We start from the raw sequence: 17,335 nt of genomic DNA, 5'->3' as shown, positions 1-17,335 counted from the left end.
GAGGTATAGGTAAAGATGGACCATAGGGGACCTTAGTGTCTAACTTGTGGAGATTAGCTTTGTCCTGTGGACATGAGAAACCAATGGAAGGATCCAGGGGAGTGGAATGATCAGGTTTGCATTTGGGAAAGTTCATGTGGACACAGGGTGCAGATGGACTAAAAGGTAAGAAGACCACAGAGGCAGTCAGGATAGCCATTCAGCAAGGAATCTGCAGAGAAAGGACCAGACTGGATCATGTTCCAATTCCCCAGTCCTCTTGTCTTTCCTTACTGGAGGAAGTTTATCACAGTGGTGAAGGATACAGATCTTGGAACCTGCCTATCCAGGTTTAGGTTACAGCTTGGTCACTTCTCAGCCTTGTGAAACAACTCATTGTATGACTTCCATGTGCCTCAGTTTTCTTACATCTAACGGGGAAATTAAAGTACCTATCATATGAGGGTGCTATGGAATAACATGTGGAAATATCTAGAAGAATGCCTTACCCAAAAAAGTGCTCTACAATATTAAGATATGAATCTTTTAATATTCTGATTCCAGGCACAGAGACAGCTGTACTATAGATAATCAATAAAGATTTGTTGAAAGACTGAATATTTTTACTTCAAAAAGCATTCTATTTTTACTGTTAGAGAGGTTTATTCTTTCATGTCCACTCAGTTCAATCAATCAGTATTCATGAAGCCCCAGTATGACTAAAGCCCTTGCTGGTCACGGTTGGAAAAGTCAAAGGACTAGGCTTTAATCCCTGATCTTTATTAGAGAATATTGTAATGTCTCCTTTCACAATTTGCATAAGTTGGTTCTAGTGGAGCTTTCTAGAACAACGCATAACAAATCTGTTCCCTCCTTTACATGACAGACTTTCCAATTATTGAAAACAATTATTCTGTCTACCCTCAATCTTTTTTACTTCAGGATAAACAATAAATATATACAATTCCTTCAGCCATTCCTCATGGGACATGGTTTAGAAGCATTCAATCAATTTAATCATCCTCTCCAGACATATTTGAGTTTGTTAATGCTTTTCTTTAAATGCAGGGCTCAGAAGTAGATACAATAATCCAGGCATGATTGAATGGACAAATGGTGTTATGAGAATTGGCACCATAAAAATGATGCTTATACTCGAGCGCATCCACAGAGAAAATGGGAGCATAAAACAGGGTACAGGTTACAGCCTCAGGGTTTCCTTCAGTCCAAGTAAGAGAGCATCAGGATCCAAAAGAAATTCAAAAGGAAAGGACTGTGCAATAAGAAGCAGATCATGATGAATCTGTGATTAAGAAACCAACACAGAAGATTATCATTGACCATTAAATGAACAGACATTTAACATACATGAACACAAGAAAAAGGAATGGATTTAAGGAACAGTAGGAATGAGGGTTTACTATTAAATATGGCCAAAAATAAAAACAAGCAGAAAAATACGAGATTAGAGAAGATGACTTGGTTAATGTAGAATGTATTGAGAAAAAAAGTTTAAATGACCAAAGAGATTTGGAAGAATGGAACTGAAAGATGAAGAATTTTGTAGCACTACCATTAGTATGAGTGTCAGCTGAGAAGAAAAATGTGTGTGTTTACTGTAGTGTGCAGTAAGGAAAGACTGTGTGTGTGTGTGTGTGTGTGTGTGTGTGTATAGCTAAGACTATATATATATAGATACATAAGACTATATATATATATATAGATATAGATATAGATATAGATATAGATATAGATATAGATATCTCCCTGAACTTTAAATAATAATGGGGTACTGTGGGTACTATGTAATAATAATTTAAAATTTTGTATTTATTTCAATTAAAACAGGACATAAATATTTCATGTCGACTACACTAAGTGCCTTTCAGGGGGAAAGTAAACTTCATAAAATCTGGTGAATTTGGTGGGGCATTATGACTGACAAAAGCCAGCTCTTCCAAAAGGAGGAAAATACAGGACAGAAAGAGAGACACACACAGGATTTTAAGTTTCACAGCAATATTTCAACTTCTGAAAAATCTGAGAAAACAAGTAAACAAAACCCAGCAGCATTAAAAAGCTACTGGCAATGAGATGCCGGAAAGTCATTTTGATCTCTCCCACTTGCTTCTTATACAAACAGTGATTCAAATTAGAATGTTAGCTGCAATATAAAGCAGAGTGGGTCAAACTGGCTTTGGAATGTCAATTTTTATGGTGAAAATAGCCATCTCTGCATTTACTTAATGTCAAATAGCTAAGACTACATCTATGCAGCAAATTCCTGACATGGATAATTTAGGGAAAGAGTTTGGCACAGCTCCTTAGTCAACAACTTGTTTACATATAAGTACAAATAAATATTTTTATAGTGAGTCAATAAAACATACATAACTCCTATGGCTACTTGTTCTTATTTATCTAGGTAAGATGTGTTTTATGTTATCACCTATATATAGCATCAAATTCCCCCATCTGCTCATTATAGGAACAATAAAATCCTTGAAGTGGTATTGTATTTATATAGAACACAACTTCCTAATGCCAGATATGTTAGGTAGTTATTTCTGTTAATGATTAGCTAGAAAATCAATACACCTATTTGGGAGATTGATTTTTTTTTCTTCATTATATATTATCTAGATGTCTGATGTGTTGTTATTGTATAATTTCTTTTATAAAAAGAATAATTCAGCTTTCACCACAATAGTAAAATTCTATGGCTAACATAAAACTCTATAAAACAGTACAGGTGTATGCATATTCTAAAATGAATATGATTTGTTTCTTATAGATAGTGAAGTTTGTGAGCCAAGCATCATCACTAGCTTCAAGCAATCACATATGCATATTTATTGAGTTTTACTATATACTCCTTGTTTCACATTTTAGCCCATATGTGGCTAGCCTGCAACCATTTAATAGCAAAACAGCATGAACTCCAGCAGTAAAGGTGCTAATCTAGGAATCTTGATTTTAAGAAGAAAAATAAAGCTGCAAATATATGTGACAAAAATCATCTAATAAACTCTTGAGGCATATTCCAAGGATACATCACAAAAAAACAGGGCTCAGGTTAAAATTTCAAAGAAACTCCCTAAGGTAGTTATAGAAATAATATAAACATATAGAGAGAAGCCTAGAATCATGCCAACAAATCAAAACAGAATTATATATAAAACTCTGAAAATTAATATTCCAGAAAGTGAGAAATATAACAAAACATGTAGAAAAGTGTTCAGAAGTCTCAAGGATACTATAAAATTTATAAGTAACTCTTGATGTTTTAAAGCTATTAATATACTGGCCAATTTTAATTCATTTGTTAGCTGATTGATGTAGAGGATTTCTAGTTAAATGGGGGCCGACTGGACTCAATACTGATCCTTGCTCAAGTCCCCGTAAAAGAGACGAGAAATATAGTGACAAAGACGTAGAGAAGGAGGGAGAAGATGATTATGAGATAAAGAGAGAATCATAAAGTTTTAGAATGTGGAACACAGAGGAGTGATAACTAACTTAAAAGATCATAAAAGCTAAAGTCAAAGTGTTTCCATAGATAACAAGAAGCAAGATAACTGTGTGCCATAAAACCCAGGAAATGTGCGACACATTCCCCAGGACCCTATAGTTAATAGAAAGGAAAGAAACCAGAGAGCAATAAAAGTTCTTACAAATGAAAAATGAAACCAAATGAAAAACTCATTATGTTTAGAAGAGATAAATTAAAGTGATTTTTCAGGAAATAGTACTAAAGAACAAAGAATTGAAAAACTGGACAGGAAAAATAAATAAATAAAGCCAGGAAATAGGACTAATCTAAGAAAGTCAGCATCTAAATAATGAGAACTCTAGATGGCGAGAACTGAGAAATCAAAATGAGGATGATCATGAGTGATATAACTCAAGAAAACTTGAGGGAACTGAAGGGCATGAGTTTGCAGACTCAAAGAGATCACCAAAGGACTTAACATAATGGATAAGAAAGAAACATGCATCATCTTGACATTTCAGAACACAAAGAATAAAGAAAAGATTGTGTTTTCTGTCAGAGGATCAAGGACCATAATTGTTCAGACTTGTCAATAGTAACACTGGAATTTAGAACAAGGCAATGGAGCAAGAATGTTTTCTAGATTCTCAGTAGAATGGGTAGAGAATAATGATGGGAGGGGAGGCGAGGGGAGGGAGGATAGGGAGGGCATCAGAATACAACTGACTCTAGGATTGCTGTATGTATACACATGGCTGTATAACCAATGTGATCCTGCAAATTGTATACGTGGAAAAATGAGAATTCATACCCTATTTGAATCAAATGTATGATATGTCAAAATCATTGTATTGTCTTGAGCAACTAATAAAAAAAAAGATTCTCCAGAAAAATGATTTTCACTTAAAATTCTATTATTAGCTACCAAATTCTTCTGAAGTCTCAATCAAGGGTTTACGTAGAACAAACATTTTCAGACAAATTCTTGAAAAAATTTACCTCCCGCAAACCCATAGGAGGACCTAATAAAGCAAGGGAGGAAGACCAGAGGAAGAAATGGGAGTACAAAAACCAGTAGATCCAAAACAGGAATGGGATGAGAAATAATTTTTTGGTTGGTAATGGAAGGATCACTGGCCACTGCAAACAGGCTTGTGGGGAGTAGGGGTGGCAAATATGTCAAACTGGAGCAGGAGCAGGACAGAGGATTGGCAGAGATTTTTTAAAAGGTAAAACTGGTAGATGTGTTGTTTGAACATCTAGATAGCATAGTTAGACAATGATGAAGAGTGAGTGGCATGTATATACAATGGAATATTACTCAGCAATGAAAGAGAATAAAATCATGGCATTTGGAATTATAAGAAGATAATGCTAAGTGAAGTTAGTCAATCCCAAAAAACCAAATGCTGAATGTTTTCTTTGATATAAGAGGCTGATTCATAGTGGGGTAGGGAGAGGGAGCATGCAAAGATTAGACAAACTCTAAATAGGGCAGAGGGGTTGGAGGGGAAGGGAAGGAGTATGGGGTTATTAATGATGGTGGAATGTGATGATCATTATTATCCAAAGTACAGGTATGAAGACACAAATTGGTGTTACTATATTGTGTATACCACCAGAGATATGAAAAATTGTGCTCAATATGTGTAACAAGAATTGTAAGGCATTCTGCTGTTATATATAAATTTTTTAAAAAAGAGTTTGCTTGAGTCTGTGATAAGGACTTAGAACCTTGAGCAAACAGAAGAGCAAGACACTTCTAGCTTTAGGAAGAGTATTTCTACTTTTGTAGGAAAGGAAAAAAAAATTAGGTGAACTTAGGTGCAAGATGCTAAAATTCAGCCACTATTCCTACAGATTCCCAGACCTGGCAAAATCTGTCTTTCAAGAATTAGAATAAAAGGGCAGACTGAAGGGGTGCTGAGCAAAGAAAATGGTAAGCACTTAGAGAAATCTAAAATATTTACTATTTATAAAAACAACAGACTCTAATTCATGTGAAGAAAGCAATAGCCTAAAAGTCAGGAGAGGAGTGATCAAAATGAAAGCATTCCAGTATTTATTATTTGGGAGGAAGGCATATGAAAAGTTCTGTAAAAGGAAAGAAATAAAAAATAAGAGTTATTGGAAAAGTAGAGTAGGAATAAAAAATGAGAGCAGAAATGAGCTCAAATAGATTTGTAATCGCAATAAAAGTGAAAAGGCAAAAACTCCTTAGCTAATAAATAAATAAATATTAGAATGAATTTTTTTTTCAAAATACAACCAGATATAATGTATAAGAGATAATCTTAAACCATTAAGACAGATTTCAAAGGAAACAGAGAATGTATTAATATTAACCAAGGAATTACAAATCACTGGCAAATTGGTGTACCCTACTTCACTGTATAATCATTGCCACTGCATAATTATCACAGCCCTTTTCAGCTTCCAGATCGATTTATAACCTTAATAATTGTCACTTGGTATAATCCTGTTCCTCGTGTCACTTCAAAAGTAACAGAGCAACAACGTATTCATCAGTGGCATCTGAATGCTCATTTGTCCTCTCAACACACTGTGAGCCGTGAGCCTAGGATTCTCTGCACACATGTACCATCAGTGTATTTCCAAAAGACAACTTGCAAGGTCTGTCCAGAGGCTGCAGTACTAAGGGTAAACTCATCCTATGTGAATGGTGCTGGGGGTGGTGCATCAGACAATAAAACAATAGCAGTGGTGAATCGTCCAACACAGAAGATTCAATGTTATAAGTCAATACTTTCCAACACTGTAGTAAATTTTTTCAAATGTAATATTTTGACTATTATGCATAAATCAATAACAACTAATGTGTTAACTTTTCTTTTTTAGATCAGAAAATGTCTGTTAAACTTTCACAAAGAAATTTTATGCATTGATTTGGACTATGCAATTTTAACATGTATTCACAAATATTCCATGCATCCTATTCTTGCATTGAAGACAGCTTAGTAACAAATAAATTTTTAAGTAATATCAGTGTATTTTTTTATAAAAAGCTTCACATAATGGTCACACCCCTCTTTCTTACAAAAAAAATTAGCATAAAATCTGCAAAAATTATGTGGTGAAATATGGTAGCTATACCAAAGTCAGACAAAACGGATGTTAAAATTCAATGCTATACACAGATAGAGTGACTACACTTCAATAAAATATAAAATTCACTAGAACTATATCACAATCCTACATTTGTATGCACATAATAGCATGACTTCAAAACATAAGGTGAAAATGACAGAAAAATCAAAGAATATGGATAAATCCATCACTAAATGGATACTTTTCCTAAGTTGGCATATTTTTAAATCTCTCTCCTTCAGTAATTGATAGAACATTCAGTCCAAATCAGCAAGAATAAATTAGTTGAAAAATAAATTTTAAAACATTATGTAATGGACACATTCTATATATTATTTCCAATTTCTAGAAAACATCTGTTATTTTCAAACAATAAAAATCTAAACAAAAAGAAATCACATATATGAACAGTATGAGTCTATTCTTATTAAAGGTCAAGGCAGGAAAAATCAAACAAGATTTAGTTTGAGTTTTGTGCACATATGCAAAACAAATGAATCCTTAATGTAAAATGTAAGTTGGCTACTTCTTGCAGGTGAGAATGAGAGCAGCCTGCAGAGGGTGTAGCACAGACAATATTATTCCCTGAATCCTCCCTTCCTCTTCCTCCTGAACTCAAATGCAGGCCACTACTTCTGCTCCCTTTGCAATAAGGTGAAATATGAATAAAAGTCATACATACCACGGTGAGGCTTGGTCCCTACAAACATCTTACAAGTTCTTCACATTATCTTTCTATTCTCTTATCTGCAGAGGAAACAGTGGAAGACTTCAAGGCACAGAAAGGCTGCAGAACTGTTAAGTGAAAGTTACATGGATCCCTGAAATCTTCCTGGAAGAGAATGTTTCCATTGATTGTCATCAGATTGTGACTTGAGTGGAAATACACCTTCACTGTATGAAACAGTTGAGATGCTGTGTCGATCTCAGTGGTTACTCTCCCCTGACAAAAGCAGGACACTTTGAGGATATGGAAAACATTCTTTCTCTTTATATTCAGAGCAGGCACACCCTAAGAGTTTATTATTTTTTTAAATTTTTTTTTGAAAGAGAGAGAGGGGAGGGGGGGAATTTTAATATTTATTTTTTAGTTTTCGGCGGACACAACATCTTTGTTTGTATGTGGTGCTGAGGATCAAACCTGGACCACACACATGCCAGGCAAGCGCACTACCACTTGAGCCACATCCCCAGCCCAAGAGTTTATTTTTTATTATTTTTAGAATTATCAATTTATGTAATTTGTGCATTTAATGCAAATAAAGTAGTGACTAGAACTCTGAAATATCTGCTAACTATGAAGTAAAGTCTTTTTTACTTCACTTTTTTTCTTTGAAATAATGTAATAAAAAATAGTAAGTATACAAAATATGAAAAGAACTTCATTTTTTTTTAGTTGATGATGGACCTTTATTTTACTTATTTGTATGTGGTGCTGAGAATTAAACCCAGTGCCTCACACATGCTAGGCAAGTGCTCTTCCACTGAGCTACAGCCCCAGCCCAAGAACTTCATTTTTAATCAAATAAGAAAAGCACAAGAACTAACTAATAACTGCAAAGAATACCTGCCAAATTCTGTAAAATCTGGAGGGGAAACAAGAGAAAGGTAAGAATTGATAAAACCACTCTCAAACCTGGAGCTGGATAGATTTTCATAAGAACAATATAGTCTCAAAAGTCTGTCCAGAAAAATTTAGATTGGAACAGTGAGATCTGGGGCATAAATAGGCTATGTGGGAAGTGTATGTTTCCCTGTTGAAACTCAGAATGGCTGGGGACATGGGGCTGAAGAAAATAACACAGTCACTTACCACTTTTATTAGCTATGGAGCGGTCTCCATGCTGGAGCTACTATGGGAGAAAAGGGATGGAGCTGTGACCACCAAATCACAACACAGACTTACAAGCTTCTGAATGTTCCAACTTGAAGGCAAATGAAATGATTTTAGTGAGACAGAATATTCTGGACAAGACCCATACCAGACCTGCACACAGCCCAGTACACCACCTTTTGCCATTTCACCTTGTTGGTCTCCTTCAAGAATGGAAAACTATCAGAAAAAGGCTTCTGGACCAGAGACAAAGGTAAAGGTGGAGTAGGGAAGATGTGGATTAGGGACAAAAAATCAGGAAGAATAGTCCACAATGAGTTCTTCTAGGATGAACTTCTTATTAATGAAATCAGCTCTCCAACGTAAACCAAAATACCGCAGAAAGGAAAACAGTCCTGAAAAGACTGATTTTTGAGCAGTGCTCTCATCTAAATATGAAATACAACATAATAATAAAAATTAAAAACCAAAATCTAAAACAAGAAAGGGGAATGGAAGGATACTACATTTGATTTTCTTAACATATAATGAAACTGGCTTAGGTGGGAGAAGTGTATAATTCCATCAAGTGTTTTAAGTGTATTAGATTCATTAAGAGAACACAGCTGTCAGCTCTCTAGATTTTATTTTACTAATGCTTTTTATTATACTAATGCTTTTTCTAAGTGACTAAGTAGACACCACAAAGACCCCAGTTAATCAATGACTCCAATATGAAATAAGAGGACTTCTCAGGTAAAGATTAGGTATTTATTTCTGATAATTATGAGTCTGACTATAGTCTAGGTTGCTGCTGGTGACAAGATTCACAGTTCTACTTTGCAATTTCTTCTGCAGTTGCAAGGTTTTAATACACGTACAGATAGAACAACTACATTTGTCCTTCCTAAGACTTTAGGTACAATGACCTATTAAATATCATGAGTGAAAAATGGGTACTTACTTGGTCTGGAAATCTGCATTGTTTGCAGGGAATTCAAATATACTCATAACATCCAGAATTACTCCCAAGGCACAATCTTTTACATGGATTTATGATCAAAAGTTTCCATTTGTGCAAAGTCTTATTATCATATGTGTATATGCAATAAACTTAGAGTACAAATAGCTTCCAGCCAATAATTACCTACACAAATTGTTTGCATAGCTGCTCTGTTTTAATGCCAAATTTTGCATGGAAGTCCGCCTTTCCTATTGCTATAAATTCAAACTTTTCACTTGTTATTCATGGTCTTGGAACTTTTTGAAAAAATATGAAATAAAAATATATTAAAAGTTTAATAAGATCACTAAATTCAATTCCATCTCAGGTCTTAAAACTCTCTCACTAGCACTGTGGGTATCCTGGTATCCTTTGTTTCACCACTAATACAAACATGAGAGGCTAGGAGTGGCAGAGGTTGATGGTGTCTGAGTAAAGCTATTATTACCTTTATTTGAAGATAATTAGAACTTTCTAAAGATAGCTCCTTCCCCATAACAATTTTTAGTATTTTTCCCTTATTGAAACAATACCTAGTTCAAATAAATTACTGATATTTGTGTTAATACAAGTTGCAAATGAACTACGTGTGTGTGTGTGTGTGTGTGTGTGTGTGCATTTTTTTTTTTTTCAAGGAGAACTTACTATAATGAAATTTTGGACAATTAAGGTTGTCAGTATCAAGAGACTATTTTTTTCCAGATTTTCCAAAAATTCCAATCCTTCTCCTAATAAGGGGAACCATTTTTTTTTTAGGTTTCTCAGAAATTCAAACCTTTTTTTATTATGTGTAATTTTTAAAAATTTTGTGACAGGGTCTTGCTAAGTTGCTTAGAGCCTCAGAAAGTTGCTGAGGTTGGCCTCCAACTTGCAATCCTCCTCCTGCCTCAGCCTTCCAAGTTCTGGGATTATAGGCATGCACCACTGCACCTGGCTATAGGTTCTTTTGTTAATATTATATTTCAAAAAATATCTTTCCACTTCCTGTGATTACATGAAAATACATACTCTGTAGAGCCCTAAACATTACCTTAGCACAAGGCAAAGTATTTCTGTAGGAACCTGAGTAGGAATGTGATATCATATGTTTTAATACTAGAAGGTATATTTTAAGTAAATATTTTGAATTTGAAATCTTTCTGAAGAAATAAATTTTTATTTATAAATTTTGTAAGAATTTGTACTCAACCTCATTTACTTTGTGCCTCACATAGAACTGATCCTCAATAACTATTTTTTAACTAAAAGGAAAGTTTGTTTTTTGATATTCATAAATGTATGCTGTTGGGCCTTAAGTATGATTTTCTAATACAGAAGCACTCACAGTGCTTTCTGCACTTCCTGACAATGTGCAGTTGAGAATCCCACTGCATCTTAAATCTTCCTGGGGTGCTGGCCAGATCTAGTCTACGATGTGCATTGCATTCTGCTAGGTTGTACAGATTTTAGTAGTAGTCATCAGTAAACTTAGACTTATTTTTGTGGGCAGCACCAATGTTTAGGAACAATATAGCAGAAGAAAACGATATATTCCCATAGAATATAGGTTTCCCATGTTGAAAAGTTTTCATATATATGAGAAACAAAAAAGTAGTATTTTAATATTTTTAATACTACCATCTTAAGCTTTAATCCCTATATTGCCTGCAACATATACTTTTACAGATAGCTTTTTCTTAAGTGTCTAAATATAGGTTACACAATTATTATGGCATGCTGAAGAAAGATATTTAGCTAGTTTAGAGGATACTAATGGGCTAAGAAAAACTTTTGAACATGTCAGCTCACTTCAATATATGAAAATTATCTTATCATTTGGACAGTTGGCTCAGAATCATAGAATATTTTCAACTTTTTATTTTAAAAAAATTGTCTAGCATACAGAGAAGATACGCAATAATATAATGAATACTCTACAAACTGTTTAACTACATTAAATTGTTTAACTACATTAAACAATTGTTGACATTCATCATATCTGTTTATCACTCACACTTTAAAAAGATTTTTGCTGAAGCATGGGAAAGTAAATTGTAGTGCTTAGGAAATTTCATCCCTAAATACTTTTAAGTATACCCTCTCCCAAATACATAATCTCCTATATAACTCCAGTATGATTATCACATGTTAAGGAAATTTAACATGAATATTACGTTCACATCACGCCGTTGCTCTATAGATCACTTCTCCTGTTGTCCCATTACGAATATCCTTTATAACTCCCTCTTATCCAGAATCCAATCAAGAAGAATGTGTTGCAATTAGTTGCCAGGTCTCCAAGTCTTCTTTAGTCCTGCACAATTGTCCAGACTCTTATTTTTAAAATAACATTAACATTTCTTTTTTTTTTTTTTTTTTTTTTTTTTTTTTTTTTTAATTGATTTTTATTGTAGGTTGTTCAAAACATTACATAGTTTTTGATATATCATAATTCACACTTTGATTCAAGTGGGATATGAACTCCCATTTTTACCCCATATACAGATTGCAGAATCACATCAGTTGCACATTGATTTACATATTGCCATTCTGGAGTCTGTTGTATTCTGCTGCCTTTCCCATCCTCCGCTATCCCCCCTCCCCCCTCCCCTCCTCTCTTCTTTCTCTACCCCCTCACATTAACATTTCTGAAGTGTCCTTTTTTGTATTGAAGAACATTCACCAAGTTGAATTTGTCTGATTATTTTTTTTTTTAATTTGGTTCTAAACTTTTTTGACAGAATATTGAAGAAGTAAGTGCATCCTTTTCCATGTACCATACCAAAGGCACATGATTTCAGATTTGTGATGTCAAGTTTGATCATTTGGTTTATTTGGTGTCTTGACTTCTTATAAAGGTATTTCTCCATCCTGTAATTAAAAAATGATTTGTGTGCCTATCCTTTCCCCAGCAACCATTCACCCAATACTGGAACATCTTTTGATTCTTCTTGCAATTGGTGGTTGCAAACACAATGTTATCATTCCATCATTTCTTCCACTTATCATCTTGTAAGCCTCAGTGAAGCAGAGCTTTCCTCCTATCTACTCTATCTGCACATATACACACCACTAGCAGGTGGATTTTTTTTCTTATTTAATGTGCTCTAATCCGTTACATATGTCATTACTTTTTATGTTCACAAGATCTCAAATTTGGCCAGCAGGAGTCCCTTAAACCTGTATCTTATGTCCCTCTGATATGTCCCCATCAATTTTTGAGCAATTCCTTGATTTCTGGCAGCAGGTATTCTAGAATTATCAGGGTCCCCTAAAATAGTTCAAGCAGGAAAGTCTTAAATTAGAAGGAAGCCAACCCAGCTCAATGTTAATGCAGCAATTTGAATGTAGGCACAAATATTAGCATAGCTCATAAAACATAGTAAGGATCTGTCAATCTATAGATCTCTTCCTTAACAATTTCTGTCCTAGCGTGAAGGCTTTGTGTAATTCTTAAACGTGTGAACCTTTAAATTATAATATACTTTTACATTATTCTTTCAACTTCACATATTCATTCTTATTTTACTTTTTGTTCTCCTTAATCTCCTTTATCTTCATATGGGAGCCATGTGAATAGTAAGTCAGAGGATTTGTTTTTCTCTTTTCTCCGACATGGGTACAGCTTAAACCACTGCTTCATGCTGAAATGTGTACACACAGAACAGCATAAACCCCTCTCAAAGTAAAACCTTTTTAAAATTCCTGAAATTATCAAAAATTTCATGTGCTACAGGAAATAGTAAAAACGCATGCCTAGGAATTTGTTTTGGAGGAGAGTAATAAAAAGACCAGCCTCATTTTCTAAGTAAATGTAGTATTATTTAAGTCACTTCTGAACTGTTGAGAGTAAAGAGAGAAGAGGGGCATGATATTTGGGGAGGTCATGAAGAAAAAAGTGAGGCCTTATAGCTGGCATTCATTATTTATTTTTCATTAGAATATGAATTTGTGCAGTATATATGTGTGCATGTAGAGAGATAAAGAAAAACAAGTTCATCCAACATTTATGGAAGAGCTATTCCACTCTGTCCTTGAATCAGGCATTTGGGCATTTGCTAGGAATACAAGGACCATCAAAATTAGACAGGTCCCTAAGTGGTTAATTAAATAATTACACAAATAAATGTGATTTTACAACTTTTCTAAGTGTAGGGAAGGATATGGATACATAAATATGTACAAATTTTCATGCATGCAAATATATATGTATGTAAAGAACATTTGATTCAGTCTAGTAGAGAAAGGATGGATTACGTGGGGAACTGACATTTTAGTTATTTTAAAAGTGTTAACAAAGAATGAATCAGACAGTGTCTGGGTAAGGTGGTCTGGGTCTGTGAGAATGGGAGAGAGCCTGGTAGGTAGGGCAAATGGAAGTCAGCCAGGCTTCCGAGGCAGAGGGAGAAGGGGAGCAGCAAGGAGATGAGACTGGGGAAGGCTGACCTCTCTGGGCTTTGCACAAGAACCAGGTTCCTAGCTTTAGACACTGCCTTGAACAGAGCAAGTGGTGTGTGCAGTCAGAGGGGTCACAAGGATTATATGTGCATTGTGACAAGGCTCCTCTGGCACCCTTCTGGAGGGTGGATGTGGATGTGGAGGGAAAGCAATGCCAAATGAGTTAAGGAGTCCCTGCAGTTACCCATCCAAAGGAAGCTGAAAGTGTAGACTTGGGCAATGGCAGAAGCATGTTGGTCCTGTACTTTGGAGGCACAAGTGAAGGACTTGTGGAAGACCTTTGGGGTTGAAGGAAAGGGACTGTCAAGAATCACACTTAGATTGGGCTCTGGGAAACCTGGAGGCTTAGAGTACCTTGGGCAGAGGTTCCAAGTTGGATTTAGACACAGTTCCCAAGATGTTTCATTAAGACAGACAAGAAGAGATAGCAAATACCTAAATGGGAATTTAGAGGGCTTTTCTGAGCTGAAATTAATTTTTTGGAATGTTCTACATTAAATTTCAAGCAGTTCTTACAGGGTATGTAGCAGTGGTTTACTTTGCCCTTTTGAAGATAGCCCTTGCTGCTTAATTTAAAAGGGACCTGTTATTTTCTCTTCCTCTTCTCCCTCTCCACCTCCATCTGGGGGTGGGGAACATTACCTTTTTCCATCAGAGGCCAAGTTATCTCTCCTTGAACACACACCTACCACAGGAAGAGATGTCACCAAAAGATCTGAGAAGTGACTACCTCCCAAATTAACAAGTGTATTTAACACACCATCAGGGAACACCTGAAATGGAGCCTTTGAAGAGCTTCTTTAAAACACCTCTCTTCTCCCTTATGGGCAGAACCACAGCCTTTGGGACCGGAGTCCCCTGTTCTCCTTTTTTCTTTTTCTCAAAACTGTTTCCTCGTTATTAAATTGACATGAATTGGCACCAGGGAAAAGGACTGAGCTTTCAGTAACAGGTAACACTTGATGTCTGTGTGGTTAGAAAATCTTGGTATTTGGGAATTGAGTGATTTGAAAATTCATTTCTATTCTACACAGTTATAATTCCCTGATATGTAAAATCTGAAAAAAAGAAAGACAGACTTTGTTAGGTGTGTATATATCCATAGGCTCAAGTTACAAAAGTGTTCGTGGTAGTACAGGATTAGAATTTAAACTATTTAACCATTAGTACAATTTACACTCCCACTACAAATAACCAGAAAGACTGTAGCAGTGCATATAACTGAATGCTGGCCTTGTCAGAGCAAAGGAAACTTACTCTCTGAAGAAAAAAGTTCTGATTGATAACAAAGTGCCAATGTTAGAAGATAAACAGGTATTGGTAGATATTGTTTTTTAGTTCCAAAATGTCACTAGCACCTTAGCAATTTTTAATAATTGAGAAATTGATTTTTTGAGGAGAAATAAATTATTTTCCTTTTAACTTCCTGTTCACAGAATTCTGTGGGAAAAAAATACTTAATGATGTTTCTAACAAATATTGCCTGTATTCTAATTTTGAAATTTATTTTTAAGCACATAATCAATACCATAGTCTTTGCCTTAATCCTCACAGACAATATTTACTTAAAGTAGGCTGTCACAGTTTTAATTCCCTGTGTGATTAAAAAAGAGAGAGCGAGAGAGCACAACAGAAACGACTACAAAACTAAGTGGAATTTGGGGATTCTTTGTTCTGAAACTGATGGGAAAATATTAAATTCTTTGTTTGAATCGACAGAGTTGTTCCCATCTTTATACAGAACCAACAGAAACTTCAGAAATTTTTATTGTCACCTGAACTGGTTGGTGTATTTTTCCTTTTGTTATCTTGGTTCTTTAGAGTTTTGATTTCAGGTGAATGTAGTACCAAAGTTCTGCAGTAAAAGGAGTCCCTGTGGCCAGAATGTGCCATACATGTTTATTCTGACAAACAAGGTTTTCTCACGTATCACAGTTAACAGTACAAAGAGGAAGGAGGGCTTTTGCTTTCATAATCTTTGCCTCTATTCCATACATGAATAAAAAGCAGAACAAGAAACAGCAGATAGTCTAGTAAAATTTCATTGCCTCTATAGATCTCTGTGGTGCTCAAATGAAAGCAGCTCCTTATTCTCCTTATCACCCCTACAATCCAACAACCTCAATTTCATCTTCTCTCAATTCCCTTTGCACCGCTACAGCTACACTCGTATTAGAAATTGTAACAAAAGTAAAAGGAATAAAGTTAGGGGTCAGCCTGAGGTTGAATGTTGGGCCATTCAATTGACCAAAAAGCTTCTAGGAAGGATGAACCACAGACGGCAAAACAATCATAGAGCAAATTGTGCTCTAGACAATTGCTGCATCTCCTTTGCAGGAAAAGCTGCTTTGCTTCTCCTGATTTGGGTGAAATGTGGCCTTTCTATGTCCAGAATCCAGGGTCGGTGTCAAAGCAATTGCTTATTCACATACACACTGCAGCCATACTACGACTTCAATCTCAGGTTGACAACAAAAAAGCTTCTTTCTTCTTTAGAAAGAATAAGATGTACAATGTTCTAAAAGACACATAAAACTGAGTCTGAGTGGGAAAATAATCTCATTTTTAAAAAATTCTACAGTTTGGTAAGTTCAAGATATTTGCTAAAGCAAATACTAAAATGATGTTTCACTTTACCTCTTCATTCTCAAGAGCAGGTCTTGCACCATGGTCTGATAGAACACTGAAAGAAAATTCAGGTTTAACTTTCAAGCTTCTCCTTGCTTCTGAGATCCTATTCACTCCTCTATATGGTATATACAGGTTATCTTCCGAGCTCTCTAATTTCTCTCTCTCTCTCTCTCTCTCTCTCTCAGCATTCTGGTCTCTTTTATTTATTTATTTTTAATTTTATCAATTTTTTATTTATTTTATTATTTTAAATACACAACAGCGGAATGCATTGCAATTCTTATTACAAATATAGAACACAATTTTTCATATCTTTGTATATAAAGTATGTTCACGCCCATTCTCTCTACAAATATTATATATTTTGCAGAGAATATGTGTTGGCATGCCTTTGGCATGTAAACAGTACACAGATTAAATACCTCTAAGACAGACAACAAAATTCACTATACCCCTGACTCCAATATGCCAGCACAGGCACATTTATTTCAAATGATATAATAGAATGCTAATTCAACAGTTTGAGTTGGTAATAGATTTTAGCCTCTGCTATAAACACATTTCACAGCACGACATATTATGTGTAACTTCCAATATTGAACTACTGCAGTTCCTTGTTTGCAGAAGCATGTTTGACGGCATTAAAAATACAAACTTTTAATAACACCTTTCCTGTATTTTTCTGTGCCTAAAATGATGAACATATGTAATACATACATATATACATAAACATGCATATATGTGTGAGTTATGAATGCATTCTCTCTCTATATATAAACTTTGTATATAATGACGTGTGTGTGTGTGTGTATAGCACATTCTAACCATAGAGACACCTTTTACTGTAGAACTTCAGTACCCCCCTCGTCTG

Source organism: Callospermophilus lateralis, chromosome 17 (genome assembly GCF_048772815.1).
Source record: "Callospermophilus lateralis isolate mCalLat2 chromosome 17, mCalLat2.hap1, whole genome shotgun sequence".
Taxonomy (NCBI): Eukaryota; Metazoa; Chordata; class Mammalia; order Rodentia; family Sciuridae; genus Callospermophilus; species Callospermophilus lateralis.
The sequence above is the reverse complement of the archived record's forward strand: the minus strand, read 5'-3'. Positions refer to the sequence as shown.